Source organism: Nesoenas mayeri (assembly GCF_963082525.1).
Source record: "Nesoenas mayeri genome assembly, chromosome: 17".
Lineage (NCBI taxonomy): Eukaryota > Metazoa > Chordata > Aves > Columbiformes > Columbidae > Nesoenas > Nesoenas mayeri.
This window is the reverse complement of record NC_137565.1, coordinates 10,729,503-10,755,565: the sequence shown is the minus strand read 5'-3', so window position 1 is coordinate 10,755,565 and position 26,063 is coordinate 10,729,503. Positions and strand designations below refer to the sequence as shown.

Here is a 26,063-nt window from a genome sequence, read left to right as displayed (position 1 = left end):
GGAAGGCGTCAACATGAAGGCAAACTGAAAATAAAGCCAGCTTACACAAGGGACAAATAGAAGGGGTAACGGTGCATTAAACAAAATGGGATAAAGAGCACATGTCAGGGCTGTCCTTTCTTCTGCCCTCTGCGAAGAGGTAGCACAAGGAATGCAGCCAAAAGGTAACAAGTTTCAGCTTAAAATTACAAACAGCTAATTCAGATAAACTGATCTAAAAATATCATGTGTTTCTGTATTGAATATAGAAACAAAACCTTCTCAATTATGAATTCACTGACTTGTAATACTAAATGTAAGGCTCAGAACTCAAAGCTCAGACAATTGCAGTAGGTCACTTAATTTTTCCCCATTCAATGGCCTTTGGGTCCCATCTCTGAGAAGATCCAACTTCAAGACAATAAGATCCAAGTCCATCACACCCCACTCAGTCCCCCGGCTCCTATAGCACCCAGAACCATTTCCCTATAGATTTACTTCAGAGTTCTCTTTTCTTGACCCAGAGTCTGACAATAAATCCCTGCCAGGCTCCCACTGGAATCCAACATGTTTACTCCTTATAGCATCTCCTCGGTTCATCCTTTTCTTTCCTCAAAAAATTACACCTGCTTATACTGACTTCAAACTTCCTGTTAACCTGACTAGCAATGAAAACTGGTTTAAGCCACATTTCTTGTCCCTAATAAGAAATTATCCTTGCCAAATATGATAGTTCTATTTGATGTGTACTTCATTGTGTTTAATAATGTTCACATGGAATAAGAGCTGAAGATAGCAAATAGATCAAGAGTCTTCATTATTTCTGTGGCAAATTCCTGGGGCAACAACTTTTACGTATTCAAGGAAAAGTCACTTTTTCCTTTTGTTGATTTATTTTCTTCTAACAGACAAGTTCCAGTTACACTTTCTAAAGCTCCTTAGAGCTCTCAAACTTATTCCAAGGATGTTCTGGGAATAAGAGTCATTATTTGAAGCTCGGTTGCTATGGATAATACACTAATCAAAATACCAAGCAAAAGCGTAACGCACGAGCCAGCATTCCAGGGATCCCGTCACCTACAAGGCTGCAGCTCAAGACCAGTCCTTATTTACTGGTCCCAACTGGCAAATGGTTACACCCTCATTCTCCATTCCAGCCCTAAGAATGGACACACTGCAAGGTTCCCCATGTTTACAAACCAAACAGATCCAGCTCGACCCTTGCTCTGGATTAAAACAGCCGCCTGAGGCCCAGGGATTTCAACAGACAGATGTTTGGGCATCACTGGATCACTTAAAGCTTTGCTTATTTGGAATAGCTACAAGTTAACATTAGTTTGCGCAGCCTTAGTTATACAATTGCTTGTTCATGTTCTCTGCTGTAGCAAGGCTGTCTTTGAGGGGGGGGGTGGAAAAAAAGGCAAGACCACCAGATATAGGTGGGCATCCTTAAAATTAAGCCTACACTACAGAGCTTGATTTTTGACAGGAACTCCCCATTTTCTGTTCAAAAAATCTTCTGCTACATTTTTCTGCAAACCTTGCCTTGGCAGCAACAGGAACCAAAGCAGTCTTCAAAGATTGCAGTAGAATTTCAGTATCATAAAATAATCTTAAACCTCGTGCAATTAAGCCATTAAACTTTCCTAACAGAAATCAAAATGGTCTTTTTGCTGAATAAAACATTTCAAGTTCATTCACGGATATGATCTTGATGCCCTACTTGTTTCCTTTTTAACCAGGCCAAAAAAAAAAAGAGAAGAGCCTGAATGGAGATTAAATAATAATGAGCTTTTCATCTAAAAACAACTAAGCTTAACCGCCACAGTCAAGCGTTCCTCACTCCTAACGTCTTTGCCAAGAGTATTTTCCCCTGTGGGCAACTTTGGGCTTCAATGAGTAAAAGTCCATCATCTGTGTCAGTGTATTCCAGTGCTGCTTTCTATTCAGACAGACCAGAGTATTTTTCCCTTTGTGACTGATAGGTAAAACACTTGTTTTCCCACATTTCATTCTCCTCTCTGTTCACAAAGTCAGATCTTTGCCTGTTTGAGTATGGATACTCAGTTTAATTTCCTCTAAGAAACCTATCTGTGCAAGATACAGGGATCTAAGACAACCATAAAAATAAACCCTTCACAATATTGAGATTAATTCTTCAAAAGTAATCCAATCATTTTTGCCCAGGCAAATTTATACAATCATCTATAAAACCATTTCTATCTATAAAACCATTTCTATCTTGTGATTAGTTTATTTTCCACTTAATAGTTTTGCATTAATAATTCAAAATTTGGGGAAGTATGTGTTGAGGAGGAGGAGCAAGAAAATTATGTTTGAGGTATTATTGGGATACATTTGTTAAGGAGATTTTCAGTACACGAAAATAATCTTCTACTGGAAAAGAATATCACGCGACCTTACTGAACATGCCCACGGGATAAATGTTTCCTGCTGCTTGATAATGTTCTGCATTGCACCGAAGGCATCTGTGCAGGAAAATGTCAGTGTTCACGAGAAAATACTTATTTTAGGATCCAAACAGGTCTATGCACAAGACACTCATTTTCCCACAAAAATGGTCCCCACACTTGACTCTTGAGAAAATACAAACACTATTTTGTTTTGCAGATGGGAGAAATTTAAATGTTTTGCCTGACTGTGAATGTTTTAATGACCATTTTATCAGGCTTAGCCATACTCGCATCACAGAAAATAAACTACATTTTTGTGAGGGGTACATACTTCTAACAAGGCCATTCTATTTTTTAATACTAGAATTGCCTTTAGATATGTAAAAGAAAGGCCATGTGAAGGACTCTACACACGTGCCTGTCAATTCAACACACCAACTAACAGTAAATCTCTAAAAAACCACAATCAGGGTATTTTTTAAGTGAGAGAATAGACACAAGCTTACTCAACTCAAATGCTGGTACTTCCTTTCCCTTCCCATTCCCTGCAGCAACGCTGCTGCCCGACTCCCTGCGCTCCCTCAGCAGAGCTTCCCTTTTCATGACATGTTCTGTTCAGGAGCCCTAAACATTAATTAAGCCCAACAGTCTTCAGAGACGTTAGCGCAGCTATAAAAAGGTTTCGGAATCGAGTCGCTACTGAAGGAACTGGCATCTGATCAAATTTTCAAGAGTTATGCTCCCTGCTTTATGAATAAATTAAGGAATTATCAGTTTTTTAAAGTCTCCGGGACTATTTTAGCTCTTGGTGCCTCGTGTACATGTTAACAGCCCTATTTTATGGATTCGGCATCTAAGGCATATAATGAACTGAAAGGGATACCAGTAGCCAAACTATGAAATAATACAATCCTGTACCTTTGCCAGAAGATTGCATTTTAAAATTATTATTTTTACTTATATATTTAGCAATATATCTTTTACACACTACAGTGTCTAAGCGAGGAATGGTTTTCATCGAGGACAGCTTCTCAACTGAGGATTAGCTTGCAAGACCCATTATTTTGTTCTGGTTAATTTTAAGCATGGCTTTCAGAGACACTATGAATGAAGTCTGTTTTCCTGCAGACTGGGGTTATATTACCACTAACTGAGAGAATGACAAATTCCAGCGTCAACTAATGAATTCATGACAGTTCAATATTTTACCATATGATCACATCAGCTCAAACTCCTAAAGTTACACAGGCGACTCCAGAATGTCAATGGTACCAGGGTCACAACTGTACAGGAACATCCAGTCACTCCTCCCATTAGAAGAGGCTACTCTAGGCACAAAGACTGGGGAAAAACTCCTTTCTGGGTCTCCTTAACTAATCTATGTGTAGTGCAAATGTATAACTAAATCTAATACGACAAGAACAAAGGCCTTATAAGGATTAACAGAGCTAGCATGAATTTTACACACATATCTTACAATTTTAAAGCAGTTGCCTCCAAGGAGGGAAACCCTTCAGGAGAAGCTGCACTGAACTCTTCTGATCAGCCCTTTTGTATCAAATAACCATTCAGTTGTGTGATTTTCTCTTCACAATACTGAAAATCAACACTTTTGGAAGTGACAGTATAGGAGAAAAACCACCAACTGTTTGCATATAAACAACATACAAAGCTGAACATTCCTAACCTAGCTAAATTTCAGCATCCTGACACTTGAAAACAAACAAAAAAACAACAAAAGCCAAAACCCCACGGATACCCACAGAATTTATCTTGCAAACACAAACATATAAGTTTCAAACCATCTGAAATTATGCTGCATATAGACAAGTGCTGAAAAAAATGCAACTGTTTTCCCTTGGTCAGAAACCAACTTTCAGAGAGGATAAGAGAGAACCTGACGAGGTTGCAAAGCAAACCTACCCTGCGCTCAAAGTCTCTATTAAACATGCACGAAGCTGAGCAGAGGAACTGCCTTCTCCTTGTCCTGCCCTGCCCAGGAAGAAGCCCAAGCAGCAGCGAGGTTCACTCCAGGCTTCCCCTTTTCCGCGGCACTGCAGGGACCAAGCCCTGTCCCCGCTCCACTTACCACCGCAATAATGGCCCAGGAACCGCCACTTGTGTCTACCTCTGCAAAATTAGCTTCTGGTTACAAATGCGACATTGCAGTTTTCCACTGAGAGCTGGTGCTTCCTAACTCTGCCCTAACTACAGGAAAAGTCCATTTCTGCAATTCAGAGGAGGCACCAGTCGGTATGATTGGTAGTAGGAAAAGCACTTAAAGGATTTGCTCTTTCCCCATGAAAACCTCAAGCAATAATGTAATTCCATTCTTCCTTAGATATTTCACTGTGTGCCCAAGAAGATAAGGTACACACTGCTCACTTGGTGTTTCTGAGTAGAAGAACTGCCCTCCTAACAACACTGCACTGACTCAGTGACTGCGAAAGCCCAGCCAGAATTCTGTTCATCTCCATACCAGCTACCGGCACAAGGCTGGGCAACCTTCCTAACCCAACAAGCTCCACATTAACCTACATTCATAAGACACAGCAGGAAGACAAATACCACACATCCCAGACAGCCAAGGGAGAAAATTCAGGTAACTTTCCCCAAGCGTAAGGTGGCCACGTGTCTCCAGGGCAAGGGCATCACCAGAGCCCTGCACCCTGACAGCCCAGCTGCTTCCCGAAGCTTTACATTTACTTCCCAAAACTTTACATTTTACTCTCAGCAAGCCAACCCTCACTTAGCCACAGAACAGGGCAAGCCTTACGGCTGTCCTGGATTTTAAATTGGGGCTGGACATGACAGCACTCCACTAACACTCTGGGGCTTTTCTGGAGCACTTCGTGCTCTCATATCTACCTGCATTGGAATCCACACCTCCACAATGGATGAAACAGGCACATCAGCTTCTGAAGCAGCAGGTTGGTTTTATTTGGACAATGCTGGAACAAGAACCGACTCTTAGACTCTGCAAGCCAGAGCTCTGTATCTTGCACATTCAGCTGGCAGGAGAGCCACTCCCTTCAAATATTCTTTCAAATGGTCTCTGTCTTCTCCTCCTCCACCCTCCACTCTCCCTATTCAGATGGCAAAATGGGGGAAGCTGCATTTCAGGACAGGCATCCCCATCATCTCCAGCCCCAGCAGCTCCTCATCTCTTCTATGCCCAGGTGTTAGAGAAATGCCAGTGACAGGTGGACATCCCAGCTGGGCACAGTTCCATGACATCCTTAACCCCATCCTCCTTGTGCTGCTAATGAGGCTGCACTGAACGTGAAGCTACACCATAACGTGTCCTTCAGCGATGCTGCAGTCGTGAGTCCGCAGGCACCTGTGGATTTGCTTCTCCTGGATCCGAGTCCTGCAGCTGCACAGAAACTCCACAGCAGCACAGACCCATTGTCAGCGACACGATCCACTTCTGATAAGGGACTTGTACTTGAATTGCTTGTGAGTAGCATATGGCTCAGGAGTCACTTTAACCCATGGAGTGTTAAAAAAAAAGTGGAAAGTCTACTAAGTACTAAAACTAGAGCCATTCGCTGGTGACAGCAGGGTGAAAATGAAATTTCAAAGTGGAAACGCATTTTCACAGTACTGTTAAAGATCAGAAATGGAAGAAAGCACCCTTTATAGAGATTTCACTTAAGTGTCCTCATTAAAAAGAGAGAAATAGTAGCAGTGTGCAATTGTTAGGGTCATCCAATATATTTTTGAGTCCGGAATGCTGAATTCTATTTCTTGAGATTCTAGAAACTACCATAAACAGTTTGAGAGCATGTAGCATCTGCTACTTCTAAGATGAGTCACGGTAGGAAATTCCCCTATATTTTCTAGGAACCAGTAAGGCAGCCAGTGACTGAAGCAGTGATCTGGCTATGTGTGCACCCACACGAATGAGAAGATAAAACTGCTATCAATAAATGCACATTATATTTGACATAGCGACTGCAGATTTCAAATATCAGATTACAATTAGAAAAATTATTTGAGGAAAACATTCCCCAATTTAATTTGAATGCAATATCAATTTTGTCAAGATACATTAAGGACAGAAGAGACTGGCAGAAAGAGAAACTAATTTAAACTGAATGAATTTGAGGATATTTTGAAGGAGGAAAATTTACCTGGGTTCTAGGTTTGAGCTTGCTCAGTAGGAACCATATGGATTTTAGAAGTCAGGTCAAATTACTAGATGGCCTTCTAATGAAGGGACGCAACTCCATTGACAACACAGAATTGATTTTTACTTTAGCAGGTATTGAGGAGACAAGTCTTTTGCTAGGCACAAATTCAAGACACGAGCCAAACTTCTACAAAGTTATTTTATACACTTTTGACCCATTTCAACATTTTTACTCCATGGTCAATACAGCTGCAAGGAAACTGGGAGGATACAGGATTTCTGTGAAGATTCATACAGTCTTGGAGCATTGGTTGTGTCCTTCACGTTATGATACATTTTTGGTTTCGGTTTCTAATCTGATAACGGGAGCTCAAACATTTGTGTGCAAGTAGCAAACTAATAACACTTCCAGATAAGCCCTCAGGCTCCTAGAATTACTGAACAGCAGTAGTCTCACCTTCAGAGAGTACAAGGCGGCCTTCTTGAATTACCGGGACTCTTGATAAAAATCCAGTAGGACAAAAGAGAAATTCCACCTCACTTTTGAATACCTGAAAGTTACGTCCTCATCTATCAATGGAGTGAACTTAAATCCACCACAAACCAGCAACATCCTATCTCCCATTAGGTTGAACCGCTTGGAAGGACACTTGCGTACATAAGGCCACTGACACAGAATAAGATTCACTATTTTTCACCATGATAGTGACTGCAAAGAGAGTTACAAGCCCTAGTATTCGAGTACAAAGAACTGTTCGCTATCCCAATAATAGTCTGTAAGAGGGAGTTTGGTTGTACTGAAAATTAGTTCTCAGACTCGTACAGGCTCTCTGTACAACCATAGACCAGTCATTAACTCTTTAAAACATTCCCGTAAAATGGGAACTCTTACCTCAATTATCTGCAATATTTACACTAAATATTAATTTATCCAAGCATTAACTTAAGTATATATTTCTACACAGCCTAGCTAAATTTGGCACTATATCTGAATAGTCTTTAATGCTATTGTAATAAATTAGTAGTACTCTGTCAGAAAGGACAAAGATCAGATCACTATAGTTGGTAGCAACAAAATAAGGCACAGACCTACACTGCAGCAATCCATAGCTGGTTTTAGTTCCAAAGGAGAATATTAATCATATCAGCATTTCCTCTCTTTTCAGCTGTCATGTGGCTTTTAATTGCCAAGCAGCATTCATTCAATCCCAGAGCAGAATCAAAAGATGTCAATACAGTCCCATTAATATATCCAGTATCTTGTTTCAAGTTGCAATCAGTGCTACATAGATGAGATGAAGATACAAAATCTGAACATTATAAACAAAACTTCTACATAAGTAAATCCATTCAAATCCCAGTCCTTTCTGCTGTCCAAAAAACCACAAATCCAAATTCCCTGCAGCAACAGGAAAATGCGTTAGATGGGGAGGCCTATGCATACAATGGCAAAAATTTGCCCTGATGCATTCTAAGTTATGCTAGGCTAGAGGAAGCACTATTGAAACCGAAAACAAAACAAACCAGGTTTGTCAAATAGATCTCTGGGAGTCTGAAGAAAAGCTCATAGGTTCCAGGAAACCTGCTCAGCAAAACGTCCATCACACATTTGTCATGTTTCACTGTGCTAGTAAAGTGACAACCCTATGCATAAGAGTTTGTATCAGTGCAAGAAGTGTGTATAATGTAAGCACACCCATGTATATTATAAAAGGTATACTTACAACACACAGCCTTATTTCCCCCTCTATAAAGAATAAAACTGTGGCTTCTAAGTAACAACCGTTTGATGGAGAACAGTACACCGCTGCTGCTGCCTGCACTCACAAACGGATTTTCCAGAATTCAGGAGGTTTACAACTCGGGAGTGTCTCCAAACCATAAGGACCGCTGGGGACACAATGTCAGTCATTGCCAGAACTTCCACCTGGAGAACATCTGCAGAATCCATGCAGTGATCTGGTTGCCCCAATTTAATTTTCAGCGGAGTGCTCACAAAGCACAGCATCCACATGGGGCCCTTGCAGGATGCTGAAAGAGCTCAGCACTACACTTTTCAATCCAGCATTGTGCACCCCTAAGTCTAGGCTAAATTACACTAACAGCCATCATGAATCTTATGCTGCAGCTCTGCATTCATCAGTCTGGATGAAGGGAGGATCCCAAGATTTTACCTATGCTGGCACTGAATCAATAAGTACATTTAGACAGGCCTTTTCCACAGAGTATGATTCAGCTACCCTACATGCAGAACACGTACAGCTTCCAAATGCTTCTTTTAAAAAAGCAACACACACGACCCTGAAAGTACACCAGTGTGAATCCTTCAATACAAAGGCCAGCAACCTTCAGCACTGCACCATCCACAGCTGAATTAGAGTACTGACATTTTAAAATAGTGTTTTAAAAAATATTTCACGTGCGTTACTGCTATCTGAGTGTTACTCAGCAAGACAGAACCATTTCCATGGCATGTTAAGAATCACACAGCAGACAATCATCCCACAACTTGCCATGTGCATATTTATTAAATGACCACTATACTGTAAATACAATCAGTGACATTTATATCAAAAGAATGTAAAATAGTTTCCAAACCTGTTACTGAAATGTCAGTATCAAGCTTAAAATATAATACACAAGCTAAGCAGAGGAAGCCCCACCACTACGCAAGAGTAGACCTATGGAAGTATTTTGTCACCAAAGATGGGCCAATACCCTGGAAGCACTAAGGGAAGTACAAGCAGCGAGGCCATTTCAGGTCTGAATGATTAAGACATTTAACCATTTATTTCATTTCTATCATTGCATCCAAGAGAAAAAGAATCCAGGTGTGCACGCTGAAGTGCAGCAGCCCAAACGCAGGCTCCAAGAACATCTGAATCCTCCTATCACCCACCGCCAGAAGAGACTGGACTTACTGAGAAAGTGAGATAAATTAACAGTCAAAACAAACACAAAACACCCTGTAAATCTCAAAGCGTAACCCAAAACAAATGCTCAACAAACCTGGTAGATTTTAAAGGCTACACAGAAACCAAAGTGTCCTTCAAAAGGCTCTACTGTCTTCCAAAACAGGGACAGACAGAGCACAAGCACTTTAAGGACAAGGAACAAGATGATCAGCACAAAGAGAGAAGTGTGTTGAATTCATCTGAAGCTCATTTTTGACAGCCAATCAAAATACATAATAATTAAAATTAATTACAGGTCAGCAAATGTTCTAATGCTCATAAGCTATTCAAACATATTCCACAGCAAATTTTTGTTTGTTTTCTGGTGTGCATTTGTCCTTGGAAGTTTTTGGAGTTTGGGATATGGGTTTAAGTTAGTCCCAACACAGACAGCAAAGCTTCTTAACTACCTGCCCTAAGTCACACGCTTCAACAGATAAATTTGGCAGCCTTACATACAGGTTCAAGATTTTCATTTGAACCACCAGAGGTTTCTTGATTCAATTCAGTAAATGCATCACTTGACATGTAATTTAGCAGGGAGGATAAAATTTTAAAGCTGCTTCTGAAAACAGTGGAATATGCCCAGATTACTATATAAAGATGCTGGAAGAGCTACAAGGAATTTAGCTACTGTTACATATACTTCTGCCTCTTGGCCCTGTACTTCCTTCCAGAGTTGGTTTATGCAACCAGTAATTGAAAGGATTTGCCATCAAGTTTTTCTTACTTAATATCACACAGAAGATTCCAATGTGGCTTCTTAAGCTGGAAATGTGAGTGAGCTATCACAACCATATTTGCAAAGGTAGAATGAGCCTAACATGAGCTTGGTGAATAAACTGGTCTTTGGGGAAAGAAAAAACATGGGACTGAAACACAGGAGGTTCCATTTGAATATGAGGAGAAACTTGTTTGCTGGGACAGGCTGCCCAGAGCGGGTGTGGAGTCTCCTTCTCTGAGACTTTCAAACCCACCTGGACCGACCTGTGTGATCTGCTCTGTGACCCTATGTGAGCAGGGGTTGGACTGAGGGATCTCCAGAGGTCCCTTCAAGCCCAGCCAGGCTGTGATTCTGTGTGAAAGACAGCGAGAGCAGCAGATCCTTCAAGATAATGTGAAAAGGGATGTTGTGGTAATAGAAGAAAAAATTATATCTAGGATACACCCATTCTGCTGACAGAGGAAACCTTGCTCTAGATTAGAAGTTTTCCGATTTTCACAGCCCAACTGAGTCAGCATGAGACAGTTTAAAGCAGTATGAGAATCATTTCAAAACACACTGTATGAGAGTAAATGAGGACAGAAACCAGATGCCCTGGTACCCCAATACAGCAGCACTTCACTGTCATGTCAGTGCCACGCTGTTTATTAAAGGTTACCATGAGTGATATTCATCTCTGCTCTTTCATTCTCGAAACTAGAGCAGGGAAAAAGCAAAAGCTTTTCAGCTCTTCTGATCATTGCTGGTTTTAAGAGCCGTTGTGACAGGTCAGTGGGTATGGATCACACTTAAACTCCAAATGCTGTTTCCTGGCTGTTCCAAAAAAAAATCTTCCTTAATTTTCTTTAAGAAATCCTGGAATAAACACTATTAATGCTGCAGCAAACGCACATGGCTACGTGCTTGACTTATTGCTGAGTTTTGGTGGCCTTTAATGGCATCTGGTATGGAGGGATGAGGCAGAAAGCCAGGAAAACATAGCTGTATTCATTCAGAAAACTTGTTATTTTTAACAGTGCATTTTAAGATCAGCAACCCTGAAGCAAAATGGTTAGAACATGTTCTGATAGCGCATCAAGAGCTTTCAGAGGGTGGATATTTTAGGTCCATACAGTAAAACCGACTGATCCCAGGAAGGAAAACTCACCCACTGGGGCAAAAATCAATATAGGAGGGTAAGTTTATGCATCCATGATGCTGAAGAACTTAAAATGGAAACATTCTATATGTCCATCTTCAGACGAGGATGAACAACCGAGCAAAAATGAATCACTACTAAAGCAAATGACTGGAAAACACACTGATGGAAACTGATGGCATCTTCTGCTTCTCCCTCCTACCCATGAAAAGTCCTTCTGATCACATTGTTGCATGTTTTTGCAAAATCAGATCCACTATTTCTACTTTTTTCCTTTAATTAAGCTTTTGTGCTTCACCAGCTACAGAAGCTGATCTATAAGGTTTCACCTTTACTTCCAACCCATAATATACTTATTTTCTTAGCTAAGGATGCACAATTGCAAAATCAACAGCAGCCAGAAATAATTGTGAAATGCATCACACCCAGTCCTGCAGCTCTGGAGGTTTAAAAACACTTAAAGGTTTAAAGAATAAAATTGGGGTGAAGAAGTAATCTATGTTTGGTGTGCTTTGGTATGAAAAAAAATCTTCAAAACAAAATCTGACAGCTTAATTTACCAAACATTCTGATTTAAAAAAAAAAAAAAATGCATGTTCACAATGAGATAGAAGCTAAAAACAACCAGCCAGCTGCAATTCCCACCTTCTGCGGCCAGGCAGAAGTGCTTTCTTCCCCCCCTCCCCAAGCACACACAGGCTCACTTCCTTCTTCATTGCAACATCACAAGCTGAACTTGACGCTTAAAAGCCACAAAGTCCTGCCCAGGATTTAAAGTCACGCCCCAGTAATTACATAAAATAAGCTCTTAGCGCAAATGGTTAAATAAATAAATAAATAAATTTAGTTGACTTCAATTTTGATCTTAATTCCAAAACGTTTCGACTGGCCATAAAATAGAAAAACAATTTTCATTTCTGAGGTTTGCTCACTCCACCCTGATGTCTTTTTTTTTAAATCTCACTGTAGAGCATGTTCGTTTATCTTGCTGCTATGTCAATACAGGGATCGAGCCCCTCTGAACATGCAGCCTTTTAAGGAGAACTTAACATTTTAAGTGTATTTTATCTTCATTTTTTATACATAAGGGAGAATAGCAATAGGGAGTGAGGGAGAAAAAACAAAAGAAACGTAGGATAATATAAAAGTCAGTTGTGCAGCTGTCCCATTCCAAAGGTGGTGCTAGACATCAGAGTAATATACTAAAGCAGCAAAATCCCTCCAAAAATCTTCGTGCACTTCCAGAAAAAAGGCAACACGTTCTCTGCTGAGCTGCCCTCTCCAAAGAGGCAGCACACACAAATTCACAAACACACAAGCCACTCTACATTGTATTCAGTTCTGCCCATGAGAAGACAGAATAAATTACATGCCAGTTATTCAAAATATGTTGTGCTTTACTGGTACTTTGACACTAAAAAGGCCAATTAAAACCCCACTCAGAGCAGGAGATGGCTCCAGGTCATACACCTCCTCCTAACCCACCTCAGAGTGAATAGAACCTGTTGTGCACTGCAGGCTGTGCCACACACCCAAACAGTAACCAAAAATATTCCCTATTGTACATGAATGCAGCTCCCTGGCCACCAGTTACCCACCCGAGTGCAAATATTTGGTTTTAAATACCCGGATTTTTAAAAAACAAAACAAACCAACCACCACAACTCCTAGTTGCTTGCCCCAACCAGGACAGACCTGCAGTACCTGGAAGGACAGCCATCTGTTCCACTCAGTCTGAGCTTTGCTACAGTATTCTTAAATCAGATTCTAGCCTACATCCCCCTTCTACTAACAGTAGTAGCAAACCTTTGTGGTTCTGCAACGTTAGCAGTCAGCACTAGGAAGTTCCTTCTGCCAGACGCCCAAGATGAAAGCAATGACTCCTCACACACACAACTTCATCTCCCACCCAGCTCTTGAGCCACAGGAATACAACAGCACAGGACACAGGGAGTTTCATCCAGACACTTGGCGTTCAGCTGAACTTCGCAAGAGTTCTTGATTTATGAATGGTGACACGGATCAAGCTGTCCTTTCTGTTTAAGGCAAGTGGGAAGATAGAGATCACAGATACAAAAGTTCTTTGACTTCCTCTCTGTGCACCCCTGAGACTCTTACCCACAACTCCACTGACAGCAGCTGCTCCTTGGCCCCATCAACAGAGCCAAATGTTCTGTAGCTGAGATGTTTGGGTCTTTACACATTCACCATGAATTCCCTGGGTAGCTTTGGAAGCCACGTGTCCTCAGCAATGCTCGGAAAGATTTCTGTTGTGCTGCACTGCTTACCTAAACTAAACACCTTCCTAAAGCAAAAAGCAAACAAACTTTCCTTGTTTTTGTTTCAATGAAACAGTCTCTCTGAAGAAAATTAACATGTGTAGGTGTTTCCTTTTCTAATTTTAGGCTCTTGGTTATGCACTCGAAGTACTTAGCAGACTTCAAGAACACATAGGTCTTCAGAAATAACTGTTCACCTTCACATGATTCCTGTTGTAAGGTACCAGGACCTGATATTTTAAAAAGTCATTGTATACCTGAAGTAGGAAGTAAAACTTTGCATTTGGTAGTACCTACTTGCTTATGTGTCATCACCTTCTAGGCAATACTCTCAGTGCCTACCAGAAAAGCATTCTGCTGGGGGTTCTCCCCTGTTGCTTAAAGTGGGGATAGTTTTCTATGTAGGCTATAAAACACTGAATGACTAACACACCAAATATGTCAACCTTTCAGAAAAGACCTTCCTTGTTCATATTAGAGATGCAAACAAAAAAACAACAAAAAAAATAAAGCAGGTGCAGGTAATATAAAGCACTGAATTTGGGTTTCCTAAAAAAGCGCTTAAGAAAAAAAGGTAAAATAAAAAGGAGGGCGTGTTAATTCTGATTCAAGGCTTCCTCTGCAGTTTGCAGCCCAAGACAAGGCAAATGCCTCCAAACCCAGTCAGTGCACAGGAAACAGAAAGTGAAACTTGATTATTTACTCATTACCTTAAACTCAACAGCGGTGTGGGTTGGTTTTTTTTGTTCAGTGTATTTTTTTTTTTAAATAACTCACAGTATGATTTAGCAGCACTGCCCATACCACCCTAGGGGGGAGTTTTTCAGCCCCATCCTCATTGCCCATTGCCTGTTCCTACCCCCAGAACACTGACTTTGCTGCACATGGTTATTCTGCAGCTGGATCAGTGTCCTGGTAGCACAAAGGTTTGTGCCAACATAACTCAGCGGGAGAAAAGAGAGGTTAGAGCAAGAGCTGGTTTTAATTTAACAGTAACATCAGCTTAACATTCATGTTGATTTACAGACTTGTGATTTAAAATTCACCATCAATTTCATGGGCCCAAACCTCTGATCCCCACCTCCTCCAGCCCGATGCTTCAATAGGAATCTGAGTTTGTTGTTGTGGTTTTTTTTCTCTCAGTCAATACATTTCAAATCTGTCAAGACACAGGAAACAGCTTATGTGTGTAATAATGAAGAGATGAAGCTCCAAAGACAAAAATGTCTGGATTTAGACCTCAGCTGTCAAAGCTGTATCTTGATTTTCAAGTACCTGAGTGTGGCACTGCTGAATTTTAACCAAGTTATTAAAGCTTAATAAGACACCATTGCTAATGACTGACAAGATTTAGTTTTGGGAAAAAATCCAATAGCTAGTCATTCCCAAAACGGGTTTTCTCCTTTTCTTGCATAGTTGCTTACGATAAAGCTAACCAGAAGGGATAAAATTCTGACAGGTATCTTATAAACATACTATCAATTTTTTTTTTTTTTAAAGCTACAACATGAGGATTTACACAGAAGATTCACAGGTTGCCAAAAGACAACCTGAGCTTGAAGATCATGAGAGGTTTTAAGGTTTTTTTTTTTCAATTTACAAAGTAAAAATGTATTAAAGTTAGGCAGATACACATGCAAAATTCAGCTGAATATATATGATTTCTTTTGGCAAGAAGGTGCTAAGGGCTCCTTAGTGGCAGCATAAGTAATCATCGCCATGCTGAACTGCCAAAATCCACTTAGGCTACAGCATGACCTGTATGCAAAACCAGCCGTGAAATAGAAACGAAGCGCTCAAGGCGGACTTGAACATTAACGCGTACGCTCCAGTTCTGCTCCAGCCCACTGCAGCTCCCTGGTGTTGTACCAGTCGGTATCTGTCCAGGGTAACTGGTGGGGAAACCAGAGACGGCTTCTACCACAGCTGCAGTTATTAAGACTCCTTAATGAATGGTCTAACAATAACCCAGGCTTAACCAGTTCTCTCAGTGTGAGGGCCTTAACCATAATAAGCCTTTGGAACATTCCTGTAGTGTTTTCCAAAGATCTCACAGCATGGGGCTACTAGCTGTGCTCTCATCACCTTCTGAGGCAGGTGTTAGTCAACCTTTCTTTTTTTCTATCATTTAAATATAGATAAAAAAGCCAAGGCAGAAAGCTCAAACTACTTCCCTGTGGATCCACCGCTGACTAGTGGCATACAGAATCCAGCCCTTCCAGATTCCAGCCCTGCCATCAGCCAAAAGGCCATCATTATGAAGAAAGAAATTAGTCTAGTCTTATAAATAGCATTTGAATATAAGCTTTCCTAAAATATTTGCAAGGAGTTGACCTTAAACACCAGCAGGGCTGCACTGGTAGCCTGGGGCTCCAGTCACAGCTTGCACGTCACCAGAGCCCAGTGCTTGTCCCTCTGCCTCTCTGGGTGTCCACGGAGCCTGGATCCAACACAAACCATGTCACAGATCACATCACAACCTCCTGTGCCCACCTCTGGCTACTTCGGGCTCAGAATATCAAGAAATGGGAAGACTGCTCAAAAGAAATACATAAAGAAAATCCCCAACCCACCCGAATATGGAGCACTTGTTCAAGTGACTATTTGGTCAGCCTGTAGGGTTTGAAATGCTTCTATTGCGTACAATAAATTTAACTACAATTTCTGCAGCTCTCAAATGCTTAAGTTAGGTATATTTTGATTTATGTCATGTTCGTATGGTGAACATACAAAGAACAAGGTCCTTTTCCGCTTTACAGCTTCCAACACCTGCAGCCGGTCTAAATCCTGGACTACATTTCCTGCAGCAAAACACTAAGCCCCAAACTGATTTTGTAACAAAAAAAGCCTCTAATGGCTGCTTCTCTAAGAGTCTAATTTCATTTGAAATTACCTACTTTCTGGTAAGAAGACCTTAAAATACAAAGTTAAAAACTGCAAAAGCAGAGTTAAAGTAAAAATAAGACTCTGTGTAGCAAAAAAGTAATTCTGGTAATTACTCATTTATTCTGGTTTTAGATATGTGCATGACCACCTCCTGCCCACCTGGGCCATCACCAAGTGCTGAACACAAGCTTTACAACCGTAGCAGAAGCTTTTCCTCTACGGGAAGAGCTGAAAATGGAAAGGTTGTTATCTTCTGTGGGGATCCTCCACAGAGAAAAAACACCACGCAGAAACGTACACAAGCAATTTTGAGAAACAACTGCCTGAGTGGAACAACAAGCCAGAGCATTTTTTATTTCTGTTCCTCAGTTCAGGAGCAAAATGTGGTCACAGGTAGGAAAGCCATAAAATCCGCCTGGTTTTGGCTGTCTGCTTCCCAAACGAACACAAAACTCTCGACTATGAAAACAGGAGCCTCTACCAGTGCAGCTAAAGGCTCACATTTCTTGATGCAAAAGCAGCAGCAGAGTCAAAAAGCCCTGTATTCTCCCCAGGACCACAAAACTCGGTGCATTAGTATGCATTAAAGCACCGCCTGACTGTGGCAAAGCGGATGAGACCTGACTCTTAACATAGACTGTTTCCATCCCAGCTCACATTTAGGTCTCAATTATCTTATCTGCTCTGCCACTCGCATATTTTCCAGATAAGAAACGTTTTCCCCCCCTCTTTTGAAAGAAGCTCAAAGTTAAAACTGAAACCACAACCAATATTAAGATTAAAAAAGTCATAAATTAAAATTAATTTGAGGCTAATTATTTTACTAAAATGTTCTACGTACAGGTTAAATCTTTAGAACTAGAGTTAATTAACATGTAAGTTTTAACAACAGTTGTACAATCTGCAAGTGGAAAGGGAGTATTTTCTTGCCTTCAGTTTATTCACGTGGTTTAGGTCAACGATCAGTTCATCTGAAGTTGAGAAACTGCTTAAGAGTTGGGAGGGGGGGGAAAAAGCCTGTTTTCCTTTTCCAATCTATGACTAAGAATGAGGCAAGCGAAGGGAGGATCTAAGATCCTGAAGGCGATGGTAACAAGAGGTCATTAGTTAATTCCCCAACGATAGATACGACTTCCTGTATTAAATAACATCAGTTTTTAATGATGTCATATCTTTTTTTTTCCCCCTAAGAATACAGCAGACTTAAACTTTACCTGAACCAGTGAAAAGAAGCAGAAAGAAACACACAAGAAACCCAGAACTGAAAGGCAGATTGTCAAAAACCAACAAGTAAATAAGACTCATCTGATTTTTGTGTAAAAAACTGAGAGAGTACATATAGTCTCTCTTACAGATATTGGGTATCTTTGCCCTAACAAAAGCAGTACCAAATTTGGCATAAAGTATTTTTAAACCAGTACTTTAACATTTAGAAATAAATTAGAGTCAAATTTTTCATGAGCAACAAATGCAAACACCATTCTAAGGCTTAAATGAAGGTTCCTTCTTATTGCTTAAAACATTTTTGAAAAAGCTTAATCAACGTATTCTTATGACCAAATATTTATTATCTATATTATTCCAGCACCTGTGAGCTTCAGTGACACTGCAGTAAGACCCACAAAGCCACAGCAGAAGCGATGCCTGCTCTGAAGAGATTATGATCATCTAAAAGACGAAGAGATAAGAAAGGCAGGAGAGCACAAGGAAAGAGACGGCTGGAATTTATGTTCTCTGTAACTGCACTTTAGCTCACTTTCCTCTGTGTGCTGGAAGGACGAAGGTGTACATTTTCTTCTTCCACCCGCCTCACCAAAAAAAAACCTTCCACAAGTCATGTGAAGACAAAAAAAACCCAAAACAAAACACAGAAGAAAGATGTTTTGGCTAGTAAGACTGAAATAAAACTGCATATTTACACGTTCTTAATACCTCTACTTCCCATATAAGACAAAAAGGATTTTAGTTTTTAAGCTGTCATCCCACAGAGTGAGACTGAACCATAACAAAATAAGCATCCTTCTGGATGGCTGAGAGGCAGAGCTGGTAAGGCAATACATTCAAAGCTGTTTCAGACAGTTTTATAAAAAACAAAACACAACCTACTAACAATCCCCTCTCCTTTAATGAAACATCCAGTGAGTTCATGTATTCACATACACAACTTTTGGAAAAGTGCTGTTTCCATTTAAAAGAATTATATGACAATTTACCACTACACCACAGTATTGCATCCAATGCAAACCAGCAGCCAGAGCTGTTTACAAAGCTTTCTGTTCAGTGTTAGACTAAAATTCCAGACTCTTTTTGCTGTGTAATAAATCAGTGCTCTGCATTTAACAATTTTCAGTGGTACCATATGCTACGTACTCCCATATGTTCCATTACAAGGAAGAAAAACATCATCTCAACATGAATCATCAGTGACTATATTCTTGTAAGTCTGGCTTAAACACTCACAACGTTCAAGGGCAACCCTAAATAAATCTGCTCAGTTTTATGCCAGATTCTGTGCACTAGAACAGCAGTTCATTTATTAAAAATTAAGGAAAAAAAGAGTTTTAATGTAGTAAGTGAGCACTCTATTTGCATCTCTCCAGAAGCAGACTCATTATGCACAAAATTTGGCACACATTCATCAATTCCAATCTAATAAAGACATCCTGCTCATAAAACGATGATAATATCTGGTAGTCATAACACCTTTCATCCTAAGCTGCTTAACGTGCGTGAAAATACATAGATGACATACAAGATTAATTCCTCCCAGTGCTGAAAAGCAGTTACTCTGGAACATGGCACCTGCCACATTCTGCATCACAGCAATTCTGGAGATTGGTCTGTGAGAAAACAACCAAAACAAAGCCACGTTTGCATTTTGGGCTACAGGGAAATTCAGTGTATAGCTCCCTAGACACAAGTTTATCCAGCACTTCGGGGTTAACATCTCCACGCTTCAAGTGACAATTTCTTTGATGAAGTACAAACGGTTTCCTTCTCTTCCCAAAGACAGGACAACCTTCAGCACAAATGCTTCTATTAAAGCAAAGTCATGAAGGCCCGAAAACAAGACACACCAAGATCACCACCATGTGCTGTTCTTTTGAGGAATTACTTTGTCTCTCATATAACGCGGCATCATCATTAACAGTGACAACAAAAAGGGGTGCAAATGGGGGTAAATTCACTAGTCCAAAACTTCCAAGGCAACCTGATGGAGATTAGGTCACCTGAAGGAGCCATGTTCTCTAGCTTTGCCCAATTAACCCCCATGATCCAACCATGCCTAATTATACTAATATTCAGAAAAACTGACATTAATATGCCAGATAAACTGTGAGAATGTCCTTATTTGAAAGTTTTTTGTAGCTAAGTAGGAAGGCATGCAACTGCGCGTTCCCATATAACTATCGGTTTCATTAAATTCGAAATAAACTAGAGTCCATTTTGACTTAATATTCAGGTTGGGGAAAAAATAGTAATTACATCAACATCAAGCTATTACCTGTTCAAGGGCATAAGAGCTTACTTCATTAACAACTCAGACAAACTTGTTTTGTAAGCTCCCTATATTAAATTTGAAATTTCCCTGCCCTTACAAATTAAACTAACAATTTATTACACTAAAGGAAAGTCCAGTAAGACAACACACACACAAGTATATAAACAAGAACACTTCCAAAATGCTCATGTCAAACACATTCTTTGCCACCCCTCAATAAGAACAAGCTTACTTGAGGCACCTAGAAAACCTGACTTCAAGAATTTCTTTGAATTCACTTGAACTTCTTAAAAAATATATAATACAAGCAGTACTCCAGGTTTCTTCAATCTGAGAGCAAAATCTATTCACCTTTAGAAACATTTTTCACATTTCCAACAGGAATTAAAAATTAAATACCCATGGTATAATTCTACAGAATAAGGAAAACGTGTCACATTAGAAGCATTACTCCTTAATGCTGTGAAGTGGCGCTTCATAAAGATTCAACAGAAGCTGCCACAGTATCATAAGTAACTAGGAGGGCACTTGCATTTCCGACATCCTTCAGTAGCTCAGGAGATGGATGACCCCACCCCATTAATTTACTTTAATTTCTATTTCAACTTTCCTCCTCATTAATTAGGAACTGAGGTTCACATACATTACAGTTCCTGGCATGCAATACCGATGATGATTTTAAGTGGAGCGCACTACACGATCACACTTTGTGTGCTGTCATACAGCCAGCAGCTCACAATGAGAAGTTAGAACTTGTGCTACCTGTATAAGAATAGAAAAGAGATTTCCTTCTTTTTACCCAAAATAGCCAAGGAACCCTGGATTTATCAGATTAATACCTTCTAAAATACATTTCACTCAATGAAGTAAAACAAACCTACCATATAGATATCAGAGACTGATAACAAGACAGTGCCAGGAAAACTCACTGAGCTACCCTTGGAAGAACTAATGAACAAGCAGACGCAATGCAATTGCATAATGTTTATTACACAGCACTAAGCCAAAGGCAATCAAATCATTCTGGTTTAATCAATGGCCTCCAAATACGGAAGTAGTTTGAAAAATAATATGCATAAAACACTGTTTTGGGTTTACTACTTTGATTTTTTGTCCTGTTGTGTAAAAGCACATCTATTAAAAAAAGCTGAGCATGTGCTGAAATATGATTTTATAAAACTCTACTTCTTGAATATCTTTGACACAAACGTTGCACTCTTATTCAAACTTAGCTTGCTGTAAATGCTGTGACTAAAGGTTCTGTTAAAAGAATCTGAACTGTCTTAAAATGAGCTGCTTTCTATTGAAAAACATTAAGCTTAGACACTAAGTTTTTGGTTTGTTGTGTTTTGTTTCCCTCCACCCCCGCCCAGTAAAATCAACAAATACATAAAATTTAAAGCGTTTCATTAACACCTCCTCCCCTGCCATTTCCCATAACCTGACTCTTGCAGCATTTCACCAGGCTGCAGAACAACCTGGAACAAAAATAAATAAATCTGTAAACAGAGAAAACAACTACTCTGTGTTTCTGGTCCAAACTCACTCACCCCACCCTTTGTGCAGCAAACTTCTCTGACACTACTACCCCTCTGCTGCCCAGGGAACAGATTTCACCAGCAATACTACCCCTCTGCTGCCCAGGCACTGGGGGTCTAGAACAGCGCGTCTCAGCCCAGCAAACTCCAGACCAGATATGTACAAACTGGGTTTGCTCTTACAGGCAAGACAGCTGGTAAGTCAGAAGGGACAGTGCCCAGTTCTCTTGAAAAGCCTCTGCATCCTGCAACACAACATGTAAAATAAATTTAGCAGCAAAAGCCAGTTGATACAGGATTCATATTTAGAGTTCACGTAAGTAGAAGTATCTCATCTTTAAAAGTTTTGACTTGCAAGGATCCTTCTTAAGTGATAATGAATGGAACGAAGTAGAAGTACATACAGAGAATCACTCTAAGTAATACATATACAGAGGAATTAGTTTGCAATCTGAAAAACCTTATATTGGAAAGGGAAGACAGAAATAAGTGAGTTCAAGCCTTCCTCAAATCAGATTCTACAGGAAGTAATATGAGTTATTAGATAAATACGAAATCTTGATTTGACAAAACCTGAAAGAAAAATACATTAATGCAGATAAAAACAGTTTGCAGCCTCGCCGTCAACATGTAAAATAATTAAGTTGTCAGATAGTTGTATTAATTTTGATGTTAAAATAGTTTGTGAATAGGTATTTCAACACTCCCTATATTGCTACATTGCCCCCTGAGAACTCAGAATTAGCTAGCTAGCAGAAGTAATACAGTTTTAAAGATAAAAACTGAGAGGAACAAGCATGGGGTGTTATTTCTCTCGACAAACAGTCCACTATCTGTGTACAAATGCCAACACACGTACTGACCACTAGCAAAATAGCATTGTAGCATTCTAAATATTTGTTAAAAATATGTAAGCAGACCTTGGAGAACAGATTGGAGCCCACTCATCCTCACCCAAACATGAGCAACATAAACTGTGCTCAACAGCATCACACCCCTCCTGAGTACTTACCATGTTAACTTTTAATCACATTGTGTCCCCCGGAACAGCTGCCACAGAGATGGGGAACATCCCCCACCAATCCATAACCCTGAAGTGTTTTCATCATCTTATTTACATCACTGGCTCGCTAAGGTGGGCAACGTGATTTGAAATCCTCTTGGACAAAGTAGAACTGAGCGCAGATCCTCTGCAGCCTGGCTAAGTCCTGCACAGCAGGGAGGCCACACCAGCACCACCTGTTTTGCTCTTTTTAAACAAACACAGTAGCTGCCACTTGACTGTGCGCTGAGCCCAAGTGCTCCACACACCTACGAGATCAGCGTTCAGCTGCTGGAGCACAACTCTGAGGAGAACACCCTGCATGTGGACAGCAAATCCAGCACTGAGCCGCTCAGTTCTGCCCAGGCTGCATAAGTGATCAGGGAAAACCTGGATGCTACCAGGGCAACTCAGGGGCTACTGAATTCTAGAGGTATCACAGTTATAGAATTAATTCAAATAAAAAACACACAACACACACACAAAAACCACCACACAACCACACCACAAACCAACACAAGAAAAGACATGAAGAGATGCATGTAAAACAAAATTCTAAGGGCTTAGTACTTGCCTACTGTCCTCCTTTTTCCTCCTTCCCACGCAAATATCAGCACTGCTAGATGACATTCAGCACCTACAGTAAATCATTTCTTGATGTCATTAAAAGGACAGATACATCTGCTCAAACCAGACCTACGCAATTACTTCCAATTCACTTTAAAGAAAGCTGACAGCAACCAAGCTCCCCTTTTCCCTCGAATTTCACTAGGCCAACACTAATGCTTTCAAATGACTCGGTCACAAACCAGTCTGAGGGGTGATCTTTACGGACAAACGCCATTTATCCAGCTGGGACGGTGTCCCTTGCCTGCAGGTGAAGGAAACGCGGTCGCTTCCCGTCCTCTCCTCACAGCCCCGACCCGCCGAGGCTTCTCCCCTCTGGAGCCGCCGGGGCTGCAGTCCTGGCGCTCCAACTTCCCTCAGCAAACTCGGCACAGCCCCCATGCACGGGAGCTGCATCCCGGGGGCTCAGAAAAAACACCCTGAGCTGCTGGGGAGCTGCTCATGTCTCCCCTCTACCCCCCACCTCCTACACCCCCAGCCCCAGAGCCGCCGCAGGACGGGGGGAGCGGCCGAGGGGCTCGCACACCCCCGGGACCCACAGCCCCAAGGCAGCCCCGGGCGGGCCCCGCCGCGGACTCAGCCCTGGGGAAGCTTCACCGTGAGGGGCCCCCCGTTCGCCCGGCACCGAGCACCCCGCGCCGCCGGGGCAGCCAGAAAGTGCTTTTTTTAGCCCCAAACGCGCTGCCGACCCTGGCGGGACGCGCCTGTCAGGGCGAAGCCGCCGCGCGCGCCCCCTCAGCCGCCTCCCCGCGCGCCCCCTCAGCGCCGCGGCTCCCGCCGCTCACCTGGTGCCGGCCGGCGGCAGCGGGACACGTCCGCGGCGCCCGGGAGGGAGAGACGGAGGGAGAGTGTCCGCCGGGCCGTCCCCGTCCCCGCCGCTTCCTGCCACGGCCCCGCCGCCGCCCGAGGTGCGGCTGCCCCCGCCAGGCGCGGCCAATCGCGCGGCCGCTCGGCGATCGGCTCCACGGCCTGTCCGCCGCGGGGCGGGAGGGAGGGGAAGGAGGAAGGGAACAAGCATCGGCGCTCGGCTACCCAGGCAGAGGGGGATCGCCTCATCGATCGCGCTCCCCTGAAGCATCGGCGCTCGATTGAGCCGCCTGCGCGGCGGCGCCGCCGGGAGCGGAGGTTCCGGGGCGGTGGTGCCGGTACCGGGGGGGGTGGGACCGCCCCCGAACCCCGTGTGGGGCCCTCAGCGCCGGGGGTGGGCCCAGAGCGGCCTCAGGGGTGTGAGGAAGGGCTGTCGGGGCCCAGAGCGGCCTCAGGGGTGTGAGGGGCCGGGTCGGGGCCCAGAGCGGGCTCAGGGGTGTGAGGGCCGGGTCGGGGCCCAGAGCGGGCTCAGGGGTGTGAGGGCCGGGTCGGGGCCCAGAGCGGGCTCAGGGGTGTGAGGGCCGGGTCGGCGTCTGGTCAAAAGGCAGCTCTGAATCTTCAAATACCCGCTGTCAGCGCTGGGGGAGCCTTGACAGCGGCTGCGTGGCCTGTGCCAGGAGTTAGAGATTCCTAGTAACAAAAAGAAATAAAATTCCGACTTAACAGGGGTGTGCCTGGATGAGGAGAGGCCTCGAAGGAGAAAAAGGAGTTTTAGCGGTGGTTGGGAGGTGTGCATTAAGAAGAGCTCAGAGCAGAAAGGGTAAGGTGATATAATGCTGTTCTTGTAATGCTTTGTGGTTCCCTACAGCCCCTGAATTTAGAGACAAATACTCCTTCCTTTATAATTGTAGAGCCCCACAGTGGCTTATCCTTTGAGAGTTTTTGAATGCTGTCTTGCCAAACAGAGCTGAAGGAGCAGAGATTTATCTCCTGCAGCCTTGTTCTGCTAATTTCTGACGGTTGTTTTCCTCCTGGACTTTCTTCTAGGACCATCAGCATGTGGCCCTTTGAAACTAAAGGTACAGAGACTCAAAAGTAATGTGTTCCAGGCTCAGGGTGTTGGTGTTTGTTCTGTTCTTCAAAGGCCAAGGTTCTGTATTACAGGTTTTCTTGCTGCAGTCATCTAATTCATACAATAAATGAACCACCATGATCTCTCTTTATAGGTTGGGCTTTGTAACCTTTTTGTTTCTGTTTCTTACAAATGAAAAGAAAAACACAGTGAGTGTGATTTCTGCGTCAGCTACTCTGTGAAAAGCTGATGAAGCAAGAGGCAGAAATCTTTCTTCAAACGGAGCAAATGTATATAAAATAATAACTGAGTCGTGATGAGAAAAACACCTTTGATGAAAACATGAGCCAAGAAAAATAGCTTGAGAGAGAAATGTAAACTTTCCGTGATAGCTCTTTGGGGCAGAGACAGTTAAGTTTCTACATTTGTCAGGGAAACATGGCATTCCTGGAAGCTGAACCTCCTCCCTTGGGTTCCCACTGAATGCCTGAGAGATGACAGCAGAGGGTGTCTCCAGGAGGCTAATATTAAACATGAGGAATTAGTGTGAAGAGAGCAACGGCGAGATTCCAGTTTTGACCACAGAACGAGCTAAAAAACTTCGCATCAGCAGCTGTGCACAGTTTCTTACTCATTTGCTGCTTGCAGCTCCTGCTGTTCAAAGGGTTCCTGTGTGCCCTAGTGTTAGTAAACGCACCTGCCTTCTCTGTGATGTGTGAGACCGGCTGCTCCTGGGTGTAAATCTGCTTAGGATGAGCAGAAAGTGCTAAGGCAGCATAACGTGGGATAAATTAACCTTGGGAGGGCAGCTGCGGCGCAGACATGCTTGCAACTGTTTTGCTGCCCGCAGCGGGACAAACTGAGCGTGCAGGGGAGCTGGATGAATGGACAGATAGAAGAGGTGCAGATAGGAAATGGGGAAGAAAAGAGGAAAATGGTGTTTATAAAGCTTTAAGAGGGCTCCGG

At 42.2% G+C, this 26,063-nt stretch overlaps 1 protein-coding gene across 4 annotated transcripts in view; it reads right to left on the bottom strand.

Moving 5' to 3' along the window:
• Window positions 1-24,154, bottom strand: part of TAOK3 (TAO kinase 3) — an 81,920-nt gene extending 57,766 nt beyond the window's left edge. For 2 of the 4 annotated variants that reach the window (XM_080354974.1, XM_080354973.1), the window contains exons 1-2: window positions 24,004-24,153; window positions 23,166-23,228 (exon numbers count right to left, since the gene is read on the bottom strand). The gene's annotated coding sequence lies outside the window, so the exon portion shown is untranslated. Of the gene's footprint in view, window positions 1-23,165; window positions 23,229-24,003 lie in introns of all 4 variants that reach the window. The other 2 variants (XM_080354976.1, XM_080354975.1) reach the window with 2 other exon arrangements.
• Between the last annotated feature and the right edge of the window lie 1,909 nt (window positions 24,155-26,063).